Raw genomic sequence first — 19636 nt, forward strand, 5'->3', positions numbered from 1 at the left:
CCGGACTCAGTTCTGCCCTGTTCACAGGTGTACATGGTGCTAAGCGCCCCATACAGTAAGCTGTGTGGTTTCAGTGACACGTGTTAAAAAAAAAAGAGAGAGAGAGAGAGAGAGAGAGAGAATGGGATAGTAATTAAAGGGGTAAAAGCAGATTTTGTTCACGGACGTTGCAACAGAGGATAGGAAACCTTGGTAGAGACCCAGCTCAGCTCTGAATACAGCGTGGGCAAGTGGGGTTCAAAGCCAAGGAGCAGGTGCATGCATGGATGGACAGTTATCAGGAGGAGCATGAGGGATTGGGGGGTGGGGGGATTCTGGCTAAACTGATCTCAGGATTCCATCCAAAAGCAGACCAGGATAATCAGGTGTTACCTGGGGGTGGAGGGCAGTGAGGAACCCATCCAGATATCCAGGTGGCCAGATATTGACAGGACCAGATATCCAGGTGAGCAGATATCCAGGAGACCAGGTATGCAGGTAACCAGGTATTGAGGGTGGTGGAAGGTGAGGAACCCCATCAGACATCCAGTGGACCAAGTATGCAGGTGATCTGGTATCCAGGTGACCAGATATTAAGGATGCTGGAAGATGAGGAACCCAACCAGACATACAGGTGACCAGATATTGAGGTGAGCAGATCTGCAGGTGAGCAGATATTGAAGTGACCAGATGGAGAGGATGGTAGGGGATGAGGAAACCTATTGGATCTCCAGGTGAGCAGATATCCATCCAGGTGAGCAGATCTCCATCCAGGTGACCAGATCTCCAGGTGGCCAGGTATCCAGGTGAACAGATATCCAGGTGAGCAGATATCTATCCAGGTGAACAGATCTCCAGGTGAGCAGATCTCCAGGTGGCCAGGTATCCCAGGTAAGTAGATCTCCAGGTGAGCAGATATCCATCCAGGTGAGTAGATCTCCAGGTGGCCAGATATCAAGGTGAGCAGATCTCCATTCAGGTTGTCAGGTATCCAGGTGGCCAGGTATACAGGTGACCGGATATTGAGAGTCTCATTAAATTGATGGAGGAGGGTTCGTGGTAAAACCAGGTAATGCAGGGATGAACCTAGAAGCCCAAACGTCAGGCCTCACTGAGAAAGAGCTCCAGGGAGGCTGCTGGAGTCTGGTGGGGGAGACAATCTGTAGAGTGCTAGCTCCGTCTTTGGGAATGCCTTGCATGGGTTCCCTGTGGCCACAGTAACAAACCACCCCAGACAGGTGGCTCAGACAGTGGCTGCCACAGAGGCCCGGGGAGCTGAGGAAGGGTCCTCCCGGGCAGCCCCCAGGGCTGGGAGGGCATCCGTTTCTGCTGCCCAAGCCCTGGTTTGTGGGCATCCGTGTTTGGGGGGCGCTCACCAGGCCCCACTCAGGACTGGCACTGAGGCTTGAATATTAATTCTCGTAGTGCTGACCTCCCTCTGGGCCTGGACTTTTCCCAGCAACATCTGTCTAGCGTCAGGTGTGCCTTGCAGGTGCACATCGCCCCAGGAGACCCTGTGTACTGCCCTTTAGTGGGCTCTGGTTTGGGGGGAACTTGCCTCTTTTCCACCACAAGTTGTCCATGGGGGCTGCGGAGCCCAGCGTCATGGAGAGAACCAGGCTTCGGGCGTTGGGACCTTCACTGTAGTGTCCAGCTTCACCCACACGCCACCCAACTAACTCCCCAGGTGAGCTCTGCCACTGGGCGTCCCGGGGACAAACCGTGGACTCTCCCTTCAGCGGGAACCCCTGCAACCCCGAAACGCCTCCCCAAACCCAGAATTTATACACCGTCGCTGGGTCCCAAAGACAAGCGTTGGGAAGAGGGACCCCCCCCACCTGCACCCCAAGCCCTCAGGTTTGCACGCATCATACATGCTTATGCACCCCCGCAGCTCTCTCCACGTGTGGTTCGAGGTGTGTGGGGCGGGCCTGACCTGGGGTCTCGCGTGCGGCCTGAGAACCGGTAGCACAAACAGGCGGATGTTCTAAAGAACTGTCATGAGTCACAGATGCTATCTGTCCCCTTTGTCTGCATCCCGTTCCCCACTCCAGGGGCCCACCCCTCCCTGAGCTGTCCCGCCCCCACACGGTGCTTATCGTGATCCATGGCATCGAGGACAGTGGAAACCTGACGATGGCCCCCCACCCCGGCTGCAAAGCTGTGCACCCTGTGTTCCCCCCCGGGGCCACTTGAAAAGGAAGAGGGGACCCTCCCACGGGCAAGTTGAAGGCGGAAGGAGAGACTCTGCTCTCCAGCCAGGGCTGCCCCTCTGTCCACCTGCCTGGAGAATGGCCAGAGCTTTAAGGAATGTGAGCAGCCCTGTGGTTTGCAGTCTGCCCCCCCGGGCTGTGCTGTGTGACCTCCGGCAGTGTCTGACCCTCTCTGAGCCTTCTTCTCGGGTGCGAAAACCCACAGCCTCTCCTGGAACGACCACAGGGATGAAATGCGAGATGTCCACGTGTCCACCCGGGATGGACGGGAGCACGGGTTCTCCAATTGCTTCGACAAGCATCACCTGCTTGCAAGCCTGTCTTCATCTCAGCGGGAGCGAGACCTTCAGTACCATTCGTGACAGAATCTACCGGAGAAAATCTATGTTCAGACCAACACATTCGGGCTTAGAAAAGAGAATATTCCCCCTGTGTCCCAGGGGTGCCGCGGAGTTTGTCGTAAACCCAACTGGTTGATGTTACGAGGGATGTGGAGGCAACGGCATGGCCCGCTTAGTACACATTGTACCCAGTGTCAAAGATATTCTGCATTTTGTAACCTGTGTGCAATTATTCTGTAACATGCACACTCCAGAATGGGCGCACCGTGCAACGTGCAACATTTTCCTGCAACGGAGTCTCTGCGGTGCTCGGCATGCAAGCAAAATCATCCCCAGTCCCAGCTCGTTTGCCCAAATTTGCAAGACACAGAAAGCTCTGCATTTCCCTGTGGACTTGAGAATTATCAACACTGATCCCCCCAGCAGAACGTAGACTTGCAAAGCCTCAAAAAGCCCACACGGCATAAAGCGGGGGGGGCTCTCAGGCTCCGGAGGGCATGGAAGCCCCCGGAAGGCTTGTGTGCGTCCCACCCAGGGCGCCTGATTCTGCAGGTGTCTCTGGGCTGTGTCGCAGGTGGGCCCAGCCTCTCTCCCTGCTTCACGCGACGCGTAAAATCCGGGAGCTGACCGGCGTCCTCCGGAACCTAGTCCCGCCACCAGGGTAAGCGTTGGGTTTTTCAGAGAGTTGCGCACACATGGGTTCGATGGGTGGAGAAGCTGGCGACCCAGGAGCCACGTTGGCTCTGGAATTGTCCTGCGATCCTGCGTCACCAGCTGGGGGCTTGGAAACAGCGTGTGGTGTATCCTCGGGCTGGCGGGTTTTCGGTGTTGCATGTGTTTTTAGTGTTTGGTGTTGGCCCCCCAGTGTGCTGCTTTGTTCTAATGACGACGCTCCCCCCCCCTTCGTGTTTTCGCCCCTGCTGTTAACGGCTTTGGATGTGGACGGAAGGAGGTCCGTTCGCTTTGGACGTCGGGGCTCCAGCAGCCCCGGGGCGTATAATCCACACTTTGGTGACAAGAACGGAGGGAACGTACGAGGCGATGTTGTTTGTGAAATAAGAAAAGACACCGTGCCGTCCGACGAGGCCTCTGCTGGGCGTGTATGCAAAGGACACACAATCCCTAATTCAGAAAGACCCCTGCACCCCCATGCTCACGGCACCCCGATTCGCAGCAGACATGGAAGCCGCGTAAGTCTCCGCGGATGGAGGAATGGGTCAGGAGATCTGAACACCGGCATCATCTGGATTCCACCTGTTTGGCTTGAGGACAGAAGTATAAGATTACAGGACGATCACATCCCGTCCCGACGACACGTGGGTTGTTTAAGGCTGCTTTGGGCACATCCTGTGGGACTTCCTGGAGGAGGTGGCAAAGCTGGCTGGCTGGGGTTTTCGGGCATCCCAGGATGGTGGGCAGGAATCTGGCTCCTCTGTGCCTGTCTACACTGGCCTCCAAGGACGTGGCTGTGGTTGCATCTGTTTCTTGCAGTGGCCGTTCTTCTATGGGAACACCTGCCCCCCCGCCCCCCGTGGCCTCGCTTCTGTCCTGCTTGCAGCCACAGGGCTCGTCCAGGTGCAGAGTAGCTTGCCACATCATGCACAGGGCGTGGGTGACCTCCTGGCCCTGTGCCTCGGCTGGGCTCTGCGACCCTCCTGGGAGATGAAGAAACACTGTCCATTGTCCACTGGGCTTCTGTCTCCCAAGGGAGGCTGCTTCTGACTCCTTCTGCCCCCATTTCTGTCCACTGCACTGCACGGAAAGATGGGAGAAACGTGCGATTGCGGACTCTACCCACTCACAGCCAGGAAACCAGCAACGGTCCCCGATGTCGGCTGCCCCGGACGATGACGCCGGCTCACCAGTGGCCACTGCCAACCTCAAAGACGTAAACCCCTACACTCACACCAGGAAACCGTGAAGGAGCTTCTGCATCTCTTTTTCTATGCGGAGACCACATACCCTTCACTAGTATGCCAACCAGCCAGTGACCCCAAAAATACTTGTTAAAAACCCTCGTGATGAGACATTCGAGGCACACACGTCAGAGTATCAGAAAGACACAAGAATCAACGGTTGCAGTCACATTTTGGAGGAAGTTCACCACTTAACTGCTGAGCGGGTCTTTATGGGGTTCTTAATGTGAGCGTGTACTGGGTAGAATGCTGGCCCCCCAAATTCACGTCCATGCATCCCCGAGAATGGGACCTTATTTGAAAATGGGGTCTTTGCAGATGTGATTAATGAAGGATCTGAGATGAGCTCAACCTGGATCAGGGTGGCCCTGAATCCAATGACTCGTGTCCTTGTAAGAGACAGAAGAGGAGACACACAGACACAGAGGAGAAGCCACGTGAGCAAAGAAGCAGAGATGGGAGGGACATGGCCACCAGCCCAGGGATGCCTGGAGCCCCAGAAGCTGGAAGAGGAGGAAGGACCCTCCCCAGAGCCTCTGGATGGAGCATGTCTCTGCCCCGCCTGGATCTCAGGGGTCCTGCCCCGCCTGGATCTCAGACTCTGGTCTGCAGAGCTGGAGGTGGCCGGATATATTTCTGTGGTTTCAGGCCACCTGGTTTATGTTGCTTTGCTACGGTCGCCCCCGGGGTGACTCACACGCTGATAATACCCCAACCCCAGGGCAACACCTCTGAGTTCATTCCCCTCTCCATCTTCCCATCTGCGCAAATCTTTCTCCGACCGTGAGAAATACGACTCCCATCATCCCCATTAAACCCGTTCATTAGCTGAAGCCCAGAACCCACAGAAAGCCGTTTCAGAATACACATGCCTTGCTTGCATTGCCCTCGCTCAGCATTTCTGTGCGTTCAAAACTCAGCCATAAAAACGTACGCTCAGAAATCCCTCTGGACAAACTGGCCCTTGTTTTAATGAAAGTCTCCGGCCACGTTTGGAAGCCGGGATCGGTATCTCCTATCACCCTCGAGACCAGGACTGGCAGATGCTTTCGATGGGCGGGTACGTTACACAGGAGAAGCAATTAGGATTGTAATAGGGGAAAGCAAAAAAAAAAAAAAAAAAAAGTCGAGACATTTGCCAGGCATCGCGAGGTGCCTCTGGTTATTTGGAAAAATACATCGTAAAGATGTCTACATTTTGTTCGCATCGCTGCTTTCTTTCTACATTCTCACATTTTCTTCCATTAAAAAAAATCCCCTAAGATGAATATTTAAAGGCTACACATTTTATCTCCGTACGCCTGCCAAGAAAACATGAATTTAAGAGGTGCTGAGCTCCATGGCTTGAGACCCTCCAAGTCTTAAGTCAAAAATCACTTTTTACGAAGTTCTTAGAACCAAAATCCAGTTCGACACGCGCACTTCCGTATCCAGGTTCTAAAAACCCCAGACCGTCACGCGCGCACTCTTGCAAAACGGTTAAATTTTATAACAAGCGAGCCGGCGGGTTCCTATTTTGGGATTTGCCGAGCCGCCTGGTTTTTGTCTGCTCAGTCTTTGGCACATCGCGGCTGGTGAGATCAAGGCGTCCGTAAAGAGGGAATTTTCAATTTTCCTTTGGCTCCCCGCCTGGAGTTCACATCTGGGTGGTCACCGGCGGTCACGCTAGAAACAGGGGATTTGGGAAACTCTGTCTTAGCAAACCTTGAGGGCTTTTTAAGGTCGGCATCATTTGCGTGCATGCCTTTGCGTCGGAAACCCTTTGGAGGGAAAGGGTCGTAAACATAGCCTAGGATGATTGCATGTGTCCTATGGAGACATCACCACGTGACGACAGCCCGCGGCTGAGGAATTCTGGCCGGGCAGACTTCTCTGGATTCCTTCAAACATAAAACCTGAATGGCGTTGACCGATGACCTGCACAGAAGTCCCTCCACTTGCTCACGTCTAAGAGGATATTTTTATGAACTTGCTAACCCTCTCTAGAGGGTTGCTGGGGATCCGAATTCCCCAAATCTGGGGAGACGCTGATGCCGACCAAGATTCCTTTCCTTTGCAGAGTGCATGTGCTGTGTCTCGTTGAAGCAAACATTCCCTATCCCATATGCCATAAAGAGGCCTTCCTATTCTCTCTCCCGGCCCCGCTGCTGGAAGGTATAATAATTCTCCATTTGTCATCATGGGTGTATTTCATGTATGTAAATGGAGAGTTAGACATTACATTAGTTAGCTACGCTGTGTAAGATAGAGCACAGCATTCATTTTGTTGCTCACACTTCCAGGCACAGGCTGCACGCTGCCGAGCGGCGTGTTCAACTCAGGGCCTGTTCGCACGCCCGGAATCAAGGTGTCTGCAGGGCTGCGTTTCTTCCCAGAATACACTCCCCAGCTCATTTGGGATGCTGGCAGAATTACCCCCCTTCTCATGCTTTGACGGGCTCTCCTCTCCATCGTGAGAGTGGTGTGATTTCCCACCTATTCCAAAATGCTGTCATTTTTGTTTTCTTTCTCGTATTGCAGGCACTTCCATAAGCACTATGTGGTTCTTGAGAACACATCTCCTATAATGGTTTTGGGTCCTATAGTTGGGGATTGTAACCAAGTGTCCCATGCCTCACGGACCTGCATGTTTCGACTAAACAAAGTTACCTCCCGAGCTTAGCTTTGCTTCAGGACAATGAGCATAGGTGGGTAATTCAGTGGTGGTAGTGGGTTCACGGGGTCCCCCCGCATTAATGTCCACCCACAACCTCAGAACGGGACATTATCTGGAAATAGGGTCTTTGCAGATTAAGTGAAGGAACTGAGATGAGCTCATCCTGGATCAGGGAGGCCCTAAATGCAATGACAGGTGTCCTTGTAAGAGACAGAAAAGGAGACACAGACACAGAGGAGAAGCCACATGAATACAGAGGCAGAGATGGGAGGGACGTGGCCACCAGCCCAGGGACGCCTGGAGCCCCCGAAGCTGGAAGAGGCAGGAAGGACCCTCCCCTGGAGCCTCTGGAGGGAGCACAGCCCTGCCCCACCTGGATCTCAGTGGTCCTGCCCCGCTTGGATCTCAGACATCTGGTCTCAAGAGATGGGGGGAATAAACCATCAATGGGTTTTCTGTGAACAAACAGCAGATATGAGGGGTCTCGGCATCTCCTACAGGGCCGTAAACTGCCCTGGACAAGGGGTTTGGGTGGGTTTTACTGCTTTCTGCCTTCCGGGGCAAGGAGCCTGCCACAAGAGGAATTTATGGAGATTTGCTTCCCGGGAGTTACAGCTTTGTGTTGCATGAGGGAACCGCCAGAGAAGGCTTCTTTCTGCCTCTGTCGATTCTCAAACACCTTTGGCTCAAAATAATCTTGACACCAGCTCCGGGTCCCCATGGGGCACAAAGACACAGGAAGGGGGACAAAAGTGAAGCCAGCCGTAGGGTGCGGAATGTGTGACTTCTGCATGGGACCCGGGAAACATGTTTGGGGTTTCTTTTGAAAAGCCCCAAGCACACACCTCTCCGTGGAATGCAGGAAGGCAGGGTCGGGTGACCCCCGGAGCCAGAGGAGGGGGAGGGGCGGCCTGACTTCCTGCCTGGGGGGGACAGAGGGGACCTAGGATCCAATACCAAATAAGCTGATTTCACTCAAAGGCACAGGGAACAGGTGTACCAAGACTATGCCGAATCATGCCCCAAATAAAGAAAGGTAAGTCTGCCCGTAACAAAATGATTCGATAGCATTAAAAAGATATATATGGGACAGTTATGTTAAAACTATGCCAAACTGTCCCCCAAATAAAAAAAAGAGAATACTGCCAATAACAAAATGATTGGATAACCTTAAAAAAATATATACATATGATATATATGACAATTATGCTAAAACTTTGCCAAATCATCCCCTAATTTAAAAAAAAAAGACAATTCTGCCAAAACCAAAATGATCGGATAACATTAATATATATATATATATGATATATATGACAATTATGCTAAAACTTTGCCAAATCATCCCCTAATTAAAAAAAAAAAAAGACAATTCTCCAAAACCAAAATGATCGGGTAACATTAAAAAAAAAAAAAATATATATATATATATATGTATATATGGGACAGGTGCAAAAACTATGCCAAATTGTCCCCCAAATAAAAAAAAGGTAATTATATCAATAGCAAAATGATCAGATAGCATTTTAAAAAAAGTATATATATAGGACAATTGTGCTCAAACTTTGCCAATTTGCTCCCCAAATTTAAAAAAAAAACAAATTCTGCCAATAACAAAATGATCGGATAATATTAAAACATATACATGGCACAAGATAACGTTAAAAATATAGATATGGGACAGGTGTGCTGAAACTATGCAAAATTATCCCCCACCCCAAAAAAGATAATTCTGCGAATCACAAAATGATCTGATAGCATTAAAAAAATACATATGGTCCAGTTACGCTAAAACCCCACTGAATCATTCCCCCTGATAAAAAAAGAATTCTGCCAATAACAGCACAGAGAACATTCAAAATGTATAAATGTATATAAAACTATATTTATATGGGACAGACGTGCTACAACTAAGCCCCATCATCCCCCAGATAAAAAGAGAGTTCTGCCAATAACCAAATGCTCGGATAACGATAAAATATATATATTTATGACAGATGTGCTAAAATTATGTGGAATCATCCCGCACAGAAGGAAACATATTTCTTTCTGCCAGGGACAAAATGATGGGGTAACGTTAAAAACAGAAACCCCACAGAGGATTCTCTGGTAAGATTCTCACCTTAAGAGCGAGAACTACTTTAGAAAGACAACAGACATCAAGAGTGGTTTGGGGCAAATTCATGCAAGAACTGGAGTTTTCCCCCCACTTCCCTGTGATGCCTGGAAAAACTCCTACCAGGCAGGACTCGGGATCTGATTTCCCTTAGATTTCGGATCTGTTACATTCTCGGGTAAGAAAATGTCCCTTCCCTTCTGCAAGGCGGTGTCCCCACTCTGCCCTACGGGTTTCTGCAAATGGGGTGGCCCAGCCTCCGAGCCCGCCCGAGACTTACAATCCCCCGGGGAGTCCCGCCCCCCAAATCGGGGTGGGGTGGGACGCAGGGGTGCAGGGCAGCGGCGTTTTCTCCAAAGGCCACGTGTTTCCTTGTCACCCCTGCGCCCCCTCCTGTCAAAATGTGCACAACGCAGGCAACTGGCCCTGACTCTCAGGGCTCTGGGGCCCCAGTCCAGACTGTGTCCCCCTGCATTTCCCTAATCCCGGAGTTTGTCCTTTACCCTTTGCATTCCTGGCTTGTCAAATGCCCCAGAAAAGTCAGTAGGATTTCTCAGTAGGATTTCTCACTGGCGTCGGATGGGTCTTTAAAACACTTAACATCTTCTGCCCTGCCCACATGGCGTCTATGACATGATGCTAGGTCAGGGTTTTGAACTTTTCCCCCTTAGAAGGTCCTTCCCATCTTTTCTTGGAAGTTGTTTCTTAGGTTCTTAATTTTACCCTATCCTAAATGGGATCTCTTCTATAACATTTTATTTTTCCTTGTTTCTTGTTTCTTTTTTCTTTTTTTTGCAAGTGCCTAGAATAATCGATATTTTGTATATTGATTCTATACTCGGATCTTGCCTGATACACTCCCTCGGTCGTCAATGGATCTTCAGATTATTTCGGGATTTTCTAGATAAGTGATTACTGATCGGCTCGTCACTATTATTTTCCTGCTTCTAGTCTACTGCTCCCAACTTTCTAGTTCTTGCCCCGTGTACGTTTCTGATATGGCCAACTTCTTCCTTCTATTTTTTGTTTGTTTTTTGTCTCCAGGGACCTCAGCAGAGTTTGTCAATTTTGCCAGTTTCCTGGAAGAATCAAACTTTAGTGGCCTTTTTTGTCTTTGTTCTTTCCCGAAACCCACAGCTTTTGAAAGGTAACCGTTCTTGTCCCTTAATTAAGACGCAGTTTAAAAAATTGTGTTTTCTATCGTGATTTCTTTATCTTCCGAATTTAAATGTGTGTTTTCAGATGTCCACACATATTGGAATTTCTGGTTTCCTGTTTCTTAGTGATTTCTGGTATCATTTGACTGCTTTCGGAGGAGATCCTGGGTTGTAGACCTTTTAGGTTTCTTGAGATTCACTGGATGGGTCCGTCTATGGTTATACGGCAGGAAAGACTTTTTTTCAGTCCTACTTGATTCCACAAGTGGGTCTGTGCAATCAACAGATAGGGGCAGATTTATAGGATGGAAAGTGAACAGATGTATGTGTGGTCACGATGACAACACAGGGGAAAATGGGATTGCTAAAAAAGCAGAGAGATTTGAGAATTTCGACAGCCTCTTCGCAGGGGAAGGGGAAGGCGTGTGGGCATTCTGGGGGAGAACAGGAGGTTTTAGGGATGATGACTTGTCTCCTTGGAAGAACGGATGGGAAGTGTGATGGTGTGTGACAGAGTCTGTCTGGCTGTGGGGTCCATGTCCGTGTCCACTGCTATGACCAGAGTCTATCTTTGTGGGTGATGATGTCCCTTGAGGGCATTGGTGACAATCGGCTCCCTTTTGGGGGAACAGGAGGCAGGCAACTTCAAAGAGAAAGTCTGTCCTGCACCTGCTGGTTTTCAAGTGCCCATAGCTTGAAATAATCAATACGCCAAAGACGCACATTCTGGGGCCAGGGACACGTCCCCACATTCCTTCATGGTCCAGCGTGGCAGTCTTTTGTGTCCCCCAAGGAGAATGTGAACCCTTGAATCCTTGGCGGTACTGAAGCAATCAGTAGGTAAAAGGTCCCCGTTTTCAGCCCCGAGGGTCTTCCCCTGGATGGAGCTGTGTCAGCCCCCCCGGGGTGGGCAGATGCAGGCGGGTTCAGCGGGTTAGGGAGCTGAGTGCAAACAACCACAGGGAAAACCCCCATGAGGGTAAACGCACCCTTCCCACCTTCTTCTCTGAAGACCGACAGCCCGGATGCAACCCTGGGAAGACCTGGTTTCAGGTCAGGGCAAGTTCCTGGGGTCTCTCATGGATGTCGAGGTAGGAAGGGTGTTTCTGATTTCTGATGCCCCTGGGGAACCAGCAAGAGTGGAGGGTCCCCATGCACAGACCCTTGGGCTTAGATCAGGGATGACGCTATTCTGCAGGACACCCTTCTCATTTTAAAATGTCATAGTGGGGATGCCTCGTTGGCTCAGTCTGGAGAGCATCCGACTCCTGATCTTGGGGTCACGAGGCCGAGCCCCATGTTGCACATACACATTACTTAAATAAATAAAACCTAAAAAAAATTTAAAGGATCATTGTGGACCATCTCCCAGCCCAGCCCCATATCATTGGAAGTGATTTGGGATTATTGAAAAAGTCAACTTTGGGAGAATCCCCAGTCGACAGTCAGAGACAAGTTCTGAAAAATGAAGCAGGTGGTGAGCTTAAAAAAATACCTTTTATTTTGAGATAATGTCTAACTTTCAGAAACGTTGCAAGAATAATATAAGAGGTCACACACATTACTCAGATTAACCAACAAGTGTGTATTTTGTCATATTAATGTGTGTAAGTGTGTGTATAATGCCTTTCAGCCCCCAAAGGGGGGAATCACTGAGAAGCAAAAATATTTCACCCTTTTTAAGTATATGCCACAATTCTGTATATATTATATAAACATATACTATACACAGTGGGGGGGGATTAGGAAAAATGTCAAAAAAGCACGCTTAAGGAGGGATAATAAAAAAAAAAACAGGTTTGTTTACAGAAAGCAGAAAATAGTTGCAAACCGTATATCTGATCTGGGGTTAGTAGCCAAAGTATATAAAGAACTTCTACAACTGAATACTAAAAATATGAATAAGTCAACTGAGAAATGGGCAGAAGATGTGAATAGACATTTTTTCCAAAGACGACGTACAAATGGCCAACAGACATGTGGAAAAATGCTCCACATCACTGGGCATCAGGGAAACACAAATCAAGACCATCATGAGATACCACCTTGCTGTTAGAATGCTTAAAATTAACAAGTCAGGAAACAACAGGTGTTGGGGAGGATGTGGAGAAAGGGGAACCCTCTTACACTGTTGGTGGGAATGCAAACTGGTGCAGCCACTCTGGAGAACAGTATGGAGGTTCCTCAAAAAGTTGAAAATAAAGATAAGCTATGACCCAGCAATTGCATTACTGGGTATTTAACCCAAAGATACAGATGTAATGAAAAGAAGGGGCACATGCACCCCAATGTTCATAGCAGCATTGTCCACAATAGCCAAACTATGGAAGAAGCCCAGATGTCCATTGACAGATGAATGGATAAGATGTGGTCCATATAGACGATGGAATATTACTCAGCCATCAAAAAGGAGGAAACCTTGCCATTTGCAACACCGTGGATAGAACTAGAGGGTATAATGTTCCGTGAGATAAGTCCAATTCTGCACGAGCTCACTTTTGCTTGGGATCTAAAACGGTCAAACTCACACAAGCAGACAGTGGCCATGTGGTCTCTTGACGCTGGAGATGCAGAAATGCAGAGACGTGGGTCAGGGCCACACGCTTCCAGCGACAGAAGGAACGAGTCCGGGCATGGGGACTGTCGTCGGCAAAGCTGCCTTTGAGGTTGTGAGCCTCAAAGTTGCCAAGATGATGCTAGATCTGAAACCTTCTCAGCACAAAATTTAAAAACGAGACACAGGGGCGCCTGGGTGGCACAGCGGTTAAGCGCCTGCCTTCGGCTCAGGGCGTGATCCCGGCGTTATGGAATCGAGCCCCACATCAGGCTCCTCCGCTGGGAGCCTGCTTCTTCCTCTCCCATTCCCCCTGCTTGTGTTCCCTCTCTCGTGGGCTGTCTCTATCTCTGTCAAATAAATAAATAAAATCTTAAAAAAAAAATAAAATAAAAACGAGACACAGGTAATTATGGGAGGCGATGAATGTGTTGGGCAACCTCCCTGTGGTCCCCATTTTGCACCCTACAAACGTACCAGCTTATCATGTTGTGCATTGCAAACTCACAGTCGCCTGCCGATCGTATCTCAATAAAACGGGAAGGAAAAGGGGGGGGAAAGTTGAGAAAAAGCTGTCAAAGCATTTTTTTTCCTTTCAAGTCTTCGAAGGTAAATGGCACCCATCACCTCTTTTTCCGGCTAACACGTCAGCAGGTGTTCTACTAAGACCAAGGTTTCCCAATGACATCATCAATCAGAATTTCCAAACTGTGAAATTCAACGTGGACAGAATGCCACAGGCCTCCTTGAAATGTTACTCGTGGTCCCGGTGGTCCCGATAATGTTGTTTCTGACATTTCCGCCCCCATGGCTAGCACCCCCTCCGGGATGGCGCGTCCCATCGGCCGGTCCCTTTGTTCTCCTTCATTCTGACAGAACCTTGCATTTCTCTTTGCTTTTCATGACATTGGGATTTTCATGGATTCATTTCAAAAGTCATTCAGTGGCATGGTGCAGGGTGGGGAGGACACGAAACAGGAGATCTACCCTCTTTAGAAATCACGAGGGCACACCGTTGCTCCTCAGACGTCTGCAAGTTACTCTTCTCGTGGAATGGAAACTCCGTTCTCACGAATGAGCATCTCCGCATTTCCTCCTCCACCCAGCTCCTCGCAAACACCACTCCACTGGGATTCTACAAATTTGACTCTTTTATTGTGTTTTCTTTTAGTCATTCTTTAGAGGGAGAGAGAGCATCTCAAGCAGAGGCCAGACTGAGTGCATGAGCCCCACGCAGGACTTGATCTCATGACCATGAGATCACGACCTGAGCCAAAATCAAGAGTCAGATGCTTCACCGACAGAGCCACCCCGGCAACCCCAAGTTTGGCTATCTTAGAAACTGCCTATGAGCACAATCACGTGGGGTTTGCAGAGAAGAAAGACATACAGAGCTCATGACCCTTCATCATCAGGGAAATACACACCAAAACCACAATGAGATCCCACCTCACCCCTATTAATGGGTACAATGTATTTATCTAAAAAAATAGCATGTGATGGCAAGAGGGTGGAGAAGATAAATAAAATAAAATAAAAAAAAATAAAAAAGTAAAATAAAATAAAATAAAATAAAATAAAATAAAATAAATAAAAAATGCAATCACTGTATGACCCAGGGAGCCCACGTCTGGGTATTTATCCAAAAGAAAAATGAAAACCAGAGTCTGCCAGTCATTTTCACCGCCACGTTCACGGCAGCAGGTTTTCACAGCCGTGAAGAGGAGTTGTCACCCAGGTATGCACCGACTGCCGGGTGCAAGGTTCAAAGAGTCCTGGTGCCTGCACACAGCAGAAGACTCTCCAGCTTTCTCCAAGAAGGAGACCCTGCTATCGTCAACCGCGTGCGTGCACCTGGGACCACATGATGGGAAGAGACACAGGCCGGGCTCGGAAGGGCACATCCTCGTACTGACATGTTCCTTAAAAACAATTCAGACCAGTTATTCAGTTAATTTTGGATACTACGCCTTTCAGCTATTGTGATGCTTATTAACGGTTGTAATACTGGACAGCCGTCTGGGGCCTAAAGGGGGGGTTTCCGAATCCGATTCACCCCCATAGTGGAACTGTCCCCTGAAACCTTGCAGACTCAGAAATCTGATTTCACCCCAATTCCCAAAGCTAAGGGATTCCTGATGGCTCAACTCACGTTAGCTCGACTTACACAGACTTGAAGTACACAGCCTCATGGGAATCCATCGGTTCATGCAGACGGATAGCTCATTGTGGTACAGAGGGGCTTTCTCTGTCCTGATGCCGAGGGACAGAGAAACTTGACCGATGGCCAAAGTCATGTGGCGGGTCTGGCATTAAGATTTAGGGATGGATTTGGCCGCCCACCTCAGTGATGGAAGTGGAGTGCTGAGTGCGTGGGCCAAGGCCGAGCGATGGTTTGTGCTCACGTCTCCTGCTCTGGGGCCTTCCCATCAATGCCACGGCCTGTGGTGGTCAGTGTGGGCTGCACGCTCCCATCACGGGGACAGCCTCCCTTGGGCACGAGGTCTGCACTTGCCCAGGAGCGGCCCCAGGTGCCAGTGTTCAGGACCACGGCCAAGATCCACGTTCATTCCCTGTGTCCCCCGGTGCCCACACCACCTTCCTCCAGGCAGGCCATCAGATTTCACTGACTCACTGACACCCGTACTCCCTCATGTCGCCAGGGCAAACTCTCAGGCATCCACACACTCACGCGTCCCTTCAGAGAGAAATGCCAAGGATCTGGGAGCAGGTGGATGTGGCTTCCCAATGTTCCCAGTGGGACCACCCGGATTCTCACTTCTGGGACGCCCCTTTCGCATGGCTGCCCCGCACCAGCATCCCAGGGAGCCCTTCCTCCATGCATGAAAGGAGTGGGGGACCCAGTCACCATGGCCCCAACCCCAGGGTCACCAGGGGAGCAACTTCAAGAAAGCTCAAAGCTTGGCTTTCATTTGTGTCTGGGGCAGATGTTTGGGGAGGAAGAGGGGAAAAAACAATAGCAAAGATGAATAGGGGGCAGGGAGGAAAAAGTACTGCAAGGTTGGATGCAGCCCCTCTGTATTATCTTTCCCTCCATTAATATGGTCAGGTAGGAAAAACTTTTCCTCTACCCTCTTAGATTCTGTCCTTGGTGCATGCAAATCAGATTAATTTTCCCTCTATTACTATTGTCAGGTAGGAAAAAAATTTCCTCTACCCTCTTAGATTCTGTCCTTGGTGCATGCAAATTAAACTGGTAAAAATCAGATTATTTTTCCCTCTATTAATATTGCCAGGTAGGAAAAAAATTTCCTCTACCCTCTTAGGTTCTGTCCCTGGTGCATGCAAATTAAACTGGCAAAAGCCAGATTATTTTTCCCTCTATTAATATTTCTAGGTAGGAAAAACTTTTCCTCTACCCTCTTAGGTTCTGTCCTTGAGGCATGCAAATTAAACTGGCAAAGCCAGATTAGTAAGAGAATAAAACAGATTCAGCTGTACATATATGCACAGGAGTTCACAGAGGAATCTGACTTGAGGAGGCAGTTAGAGTTTTGGGTTTATATACCAGTTTAATATGGGATGAAGAGGGGCAGAGGGCATCTAGGAGAACAAATGACTCCTTAGAAGGGGGAGAGGAAGGGCAAATGGCTACTTGGAAAGATGACTGGGTCCTTTGGACAATAAATAAGAGATATGATACTTGTAGAACAGTGTCGTCTGTGTGTGGTGCTGACCTCTCTCCCAGAAGAGATTACAGCTTCTCCGGGGAGTGGGTTTATGGCACCTGCATTGCTGGGGGAGGCCCTGCTTTCAGAGGGAATTTCAGGTGAGGGAGGTGAGGAATTTCAGACACTCAGATGCTTTTAGCTCAGGATAATTTGTTCACCACAGTAGCTCACTCCGGACCCCTTCACTATCAATACAGGCTTCCCTGTATTGATTAATAACCTATTAGACATTGATTAATAACCGTAGTATCATTATATACATACTAATATCAACTGTTCAATTCTATGTGCAACCCCCAGCTTTTGAAGGAGGCGGTGACAGCTCCTTCTGGAGATTGTCATCCCCATGGACGTGCTTGCCCTCCCCAGGGACAGACGTGTCCCCGTGAAACTGGGCCAGCACGTCGCAGCTCCGGCAGTCTCCACATCTGGGGGATGTCTTCTCTCTCGGTGCGTGGCACAGGGAGAAGGGAGCAGAGAGCATCTGATATCACAACACATGCTCGTTGGTGTTCGGTGAAATTTGAACACGGCCCACATGACACAGCACGTAGGTCAGACCCGTCGTGCCCGCCCCCACCGCTCAGGACCACAGCTGGGCACGTGAGCCTCTATCAGGGGTGGCTGTGCTGGGCGATCCTGGGCCGGGCCCTGCGTCCTCACCTCCTCTAATTTATTCTCCCATTTCCTGACCCCGCTCCCCACCCCCAGCCTTCACCCCTTGGAAGGGACAAGTCGTCTCTCCATCCAGGTCCCAGATATGGGGCTCTGCACCTGCCCTCGTCCTGGACCCCTGACCCCAGGGGGCCTCCGAGAACAGTCATTGTTTTCTTAGCTCTCTGGCCTCCAGGGCGGCCAGCCACATGGGCAGGGCGAGTCTCTTCTGCCCCCAACAGTCGGCCAAGCTTGCTTTCTGCACTGCCAGATTCTTAGCATATCAAGGCGGCTTGCGGTCCCCTGCGTGTACACTCCAGACTCGGAAAAGCTGGCTGGGATGTTCCTGGGAGTCAAGCGGGCTGTGCACCGTCTCTCCCTCCTTGCAAATCCTGGAGCTGTCTTTGCTTTCAGATGTAATAAGTTCCTTCTAGGGCAAGGGGGGGGGGGCATCTTCCTGGGTCCTGCGCTCCTGCTTTGTGCATAGGGGCACAGTGACCCCTGTGAAGTAGGTTTGCCCGTGAAAGGACAGACACTTGTGCAATGCACCTGGATCTCCCTGTCCAAGCACGTCCATGCACTCACAAACCCCTCACCTTCCCAGAGGATCAGGAGATCCCTGTGTTCCCACCCCAGAGTATCTCCTCCTCTGACCTCCTGTGAGCAGAATCCCACATCTTTAAACCTGGAAACACATGCTGTGGATAGAAGCAGGCAGGACACCCCAAAGCTCGGGGAAGAAATGTGTCATCCGAGCACACCTCTTCTCCAAGCAGACCTTGGTCCCCTTCATGGCGTCTCATGCAGGTTTCCCGACCACCTGGAGGTGGGATATATGTGCAGGACGTCCCAAAAGAAGCAGTCGAGGTTGAAAATGATTATTTTTGTTTTTTAAGATTTTATTTATTTATGTGACACAGAGAGAGAGACAGCCAGCGAGAGAGGGAACACAAGCAGGGGGAGTGGGAGAGGAAGAAGCAGGCTCCCAGCGGAGGAACCTGATGCAGGACTCGATCCCAGGACCCGGGGATCACGCCCCGAGCCAAAGATAGATGCTTAACGACTGAGCCACCCAGGCGCCCCCGAAATGATTCTTGATGGAGTCAAGAAGCCTCTTTCGTTACTACGTCTGATGCTGGGGATAACGAAGCTGTCAGAGTCGATGTGAAAGCTCCGTCTGTCTGGTTGCTTATCATGCATTTGTAGAAGAGACCCCTTCATGCAAGAGAGGGAAGTCTGAGCCAGCCCCCTTGCACTATTTATCAGGCAAATAAATATATAAAATTAGATAGCTATGTGTGTTTCTCCCTAAGTGCATAGGATGAAATACTTTTAATCATGCTATTTATTTCTACCTCGACGCATGAAATTTAGATGCCTCCTGTTCTGGTCTTCATTTTCTCCCTCACTGCATAGAAGGAGATGTGTTTAATTTTAGCATTTATTCCTACCTCCATGCATAGGATTCGATACATTTTTATTCTCCCATTTGTTTCCGCCGCTGGTAAGGTTGGATACTTTTTATCCTGCTGTTCATGTGTCCGTAATGCATGCGGTTAGATACATTCTATCCTACTATTTCCACAGTCACGTAGTTGGACCCGGAAAATGTCCTTTGCAAGGTCAGAGGCAGGTAATTTCTGCAGAGAGTCACAGCACGGGGCAGTAAGTATGGCAGATGGAAATTTGGCTTGCTGGGCCTGGATGTGGACAGAAGGCACGGAGGAAGGTGCTCAGACTTTCCGGGGCTGAGCTCCAACTGCATGGTAAGAACCAGATCTGCGTCTCCATTCCCCTCTGCACACAGAGTCAATGATTCCCTCCCTCCCCCTCATCGTCTCCGCAGAGCAGTTACTTTCCTCTGCACATCAGCCTGCATCCCAAAGAAATGCATTTGCCTCCAGGAAAGGGGCCTCCAGCAGACAAAACAGGTCCCCCGAATAGAAAAAAATAATCTTCTAATAGCACAGACTGATTTTTATTAATGATGTATTTTGCTAGCAATCATAAGTATCGCTCCAGCTTGCCTCTCTCCCTTTCAAATCCGGCTTTCTTTGAAAAAAAGCACCCTTTTCTGGAAAATGGCCAGCAAAGAAAGTTTCACTCATCCAGGCGTCCCCCATCATTCTGCAACCAGCCTCCCTAAGCCAAACTCTCGCTGCCATCCATAATATGGCCCCATGGGCCCTGAGGAACGTCCCTCTGCAAGATGTGGATCCCGTGTAAGCAGGAAGGAGAGAAGGAAGGCGCCCTCTCATCGCGAACCCCGAGGGAGCAAGCTTTTCTTTTTTCAGGTACCCAAATCTGGAAACATTTGCATGGCCACCTGCTTGCCTTTGGAGGGGCAACCCGGGGCGGGCG

Source organism: Ursus maritimus (genome assembly GCF_017311325.1).
Source record: "Ursus maritimus isolate PB19 chromosome X unlocalized genomic scaffold, ASM1731132v1 scaffold_X1, whole genome shotgun sequence".
NCBI classification, from domain to species: domain Eukaryota; kingdom Metazoa; phylum Chordata; class Mammalia; order Carnivora; family Ursidae; genus Ursus; species Ursus maritimus.